This window comes from Galeopterus variegatus, unplaced genomic scaffold (assembly GCF_000696425.1).
Source record: "Galeopterus variegatus unplaced genomic scaffold, G_variegatus-3.0.2 Scaffold1532, whole genome shotgun sequence".
Lineage (NCBI taxonomy): Eukaryota > Metazoa > Chordata > Mammalia > Dermoptera > Cynocephalidae > Galeopterus > Galeopterus variegatus.
Window position 1 is genome coordinate 423231 of NW_007727643.1, and position 2814 is coordinate 426044.

Below are 2814 nucleotides of genomic sequence, written 5' to 3' on the forward strand. Positions count from 1 at the left end.
TCATAATAATCCTATGAGGTAGTACCAATACGGTCTCCTTTTTACAGATGAAGAAAATAAGGAATAGGGATTAAATAATTTGTTCAAGGTCACAGAGGTAGTTAACAGTGAACCTAGGAATTGAACCCAGGGAGTCTGCTCATACCCAATATACTATATACTCTTCTATTGGGAGTGCATGCGGTAGATGCAGAAGAGGATTCTGCCATTCTTAGACCCTGACTTAAGTCCAGTAAATAGTGCCAATACCCCATCCCAGTACTATCCAGGGTGGGGGCCTAGGCAACCTGCATACCCACTGATATGGCTTTTCCCAGAGCCCTGGTGTTTGCACAGTGCACATCACGGGCCTCTACCTTGGTTTACCTCTATTCGCTGATGTCCACCAGCTCCCACATCTTTAGATCAGGTTGACCTACCCATATCCCTTCTGGCAATCCATTAATAAAAGCACCCTGGGGGCACTCCAACCTCCTTTCTGGAATTTTCTTGGAAACATTCATTATGTTCTCACCCCTTCTCCTGCTTCCCGCTCTGTTTTTGTGATTCTTCAGCTTTGGACTTCTTTGTCTTGTCTTTCATTTCCAGTTCTGGCTTCCCCATAATCCCTTGGATATGAATGTTGAAATCTGGTTTCTGGCTTGACCCTTGACCCTTCCTAGGATCATAGCTTACACTCATCATGTGGCTTACTCTCTACTGGCTGCTTTGGGTAAAACCTGGGAGCTCATTGTGAATTTGGAGCTCTGGGTTCTCATAGCAACTTTTTGGCTAAGTGTTTTATTCACACAGAAAAGGTGAACCAGATCTCCAAACCCATTATGCTGGAACTCTGCCAAATTCTGGCCAATGGGAACTTGGTGCCACCTCCCCTATGCAAAGCCACTGGCTGACGCTATCTGTCCCATAGATCAATCACCTAGAACCACAGTTCTCCTACCCATGCAACCGCAGATTCATCCACGGTGTGTGCTTCTGCCCCTTGCCTCACTCCCATAGTGGATCTCCTTTGCTATTGAGGCTGGCCCAAGTCTAGCCCCCTTGGATGGTCTGCTTCTTGCTCTTCTCAGGGTCAGCTATATAGTTACCTATGTTCCCCTGATCTTAAAGTCCCCTCCTTTGTCCCACTTACTGATGCTGCTGAGATCCAATGGGCCTTATTCCTGAGCCCACCTGAGTTCAATCAGTGGCTGATTTTCATTGAGGGTGATTCTGACTCTTCAGCCGAATGTCCTTCCCACTCAGCAGGGGAACCCTAGCTCATTCCTCCTGTTGCAGCTCATGTCATCATGGATCACATTCCCATCTACTCGTACCAAATGTGCAGCCTTCCACGTCCATTGCTCATTCTCCCTCCTTTGGGCTTGTTTCACTTTTCAGTCTTCATCTTCAGCACTTTCTACCTCATTATGGTCTTGTGTCCTCTTCAGCCTCAATTCTGGCTGGCTCTGGTCAACCCGCCTCCAGCTCTGACTGAGCCCTGGAATCTCCCATAATTCTCTGGACTCCCCTACCTGAATGCCTGTGGAGGGTACCTCTATGACTTTACCCTGACTCACAGTGCCATAAGGTCATAACCTCTGGCACCTGGAATCTCCCATAATTCTCTGGACTCCCCTACCTGAATGCCTGTGGAGGGTACCTCTATGGCTTTACCCTGACTCACAGTGCCATAAGGTCATAACCTCTGGCATTTCTTTACCTAGATCTTTATCCTGTTAAGGAATCTCTAGATCCTTATTTACACTTGTAGAAAGTTGAAAATGCCTAAGCCTTTGTATTCTTTTTCCTCTTCCAACCCCCAATTGCTTTAAGCCAAACATCCAAACATTGCTTTTCCTCTTTTGTTGATTTAGCTGCTTTTTGTTGTCTTTAGCTTTGTTGTTCTACTGAGGAGGAATCTTGCCCTTCCTTTCTTCTGTATGAATGTCCCTTTGGCTCCTACTATCAAGGAATATTTTTTTCCTTAAAAAATGTCATCAGTGGCCAAACATATAGTTGTTTCTTCTGATGTTAATTTTTGTTACTCTACATGTGATATCTTTCTTTCTTTCACTCACTTTTTTCCCTTCTGTGGACATGTTTCTTACAAGTCATGTAAAGACTCTTACTAGGGTGTTGGTGAGTGTGTGAGAATAAAGAAGAAATGTGAAGTGAAGCCCCAGCAACTCCAGGGGCTGAGAAAACCATTGTCCCCAGGGTGAGCTCATTTGGCAGGTGTCACTATTTCTGTCTCAAAGTCCTGGTCTATTTTCACTGATGCAAAGGAGCATTCAGAGCATTTGAGTATAGCCTGTCACCAAGCTGGGCTTAGCCTGGGCCAAACTGGGAAGCAGGCAAAGTTTACCTTCAGTAACACAGAAGGTGTAGTGCTTACATTGTAGAGTCAGATCTTTCATGTTATAAAGGCATTTTCGTGCAATAGATAAAAGCTTGAATTCTGCAGTTAGTAAGAATGAGTTCAGATCCAACCTCTGTTACTTAACAGCCATGTAATCATGGACAAATCACTTAAGAATTTCAGACCTCAGCTTTCTCATTTGTAAGGTGGTCAGGCATTCATCTATTCAACAAACACTTACTGAGTGTTTAGTATGCACCAGATGCTGTTCTAAGTGCTGGAGAAGCAGAGGTGACCCCAAATTCCCTATGTTCCAGCATTCTTTACCTAGCAGGAACAGAGAAAATGCATAAAATACTTAATTATATGGCATGTCAGAAGGTAGTAAATGTTGTGGAGAAAAAAAGGATGGTAGATGAATTTATACTACAGTACCTCTCATGAAATATAAAAATCTTACAACAGTATAGTTC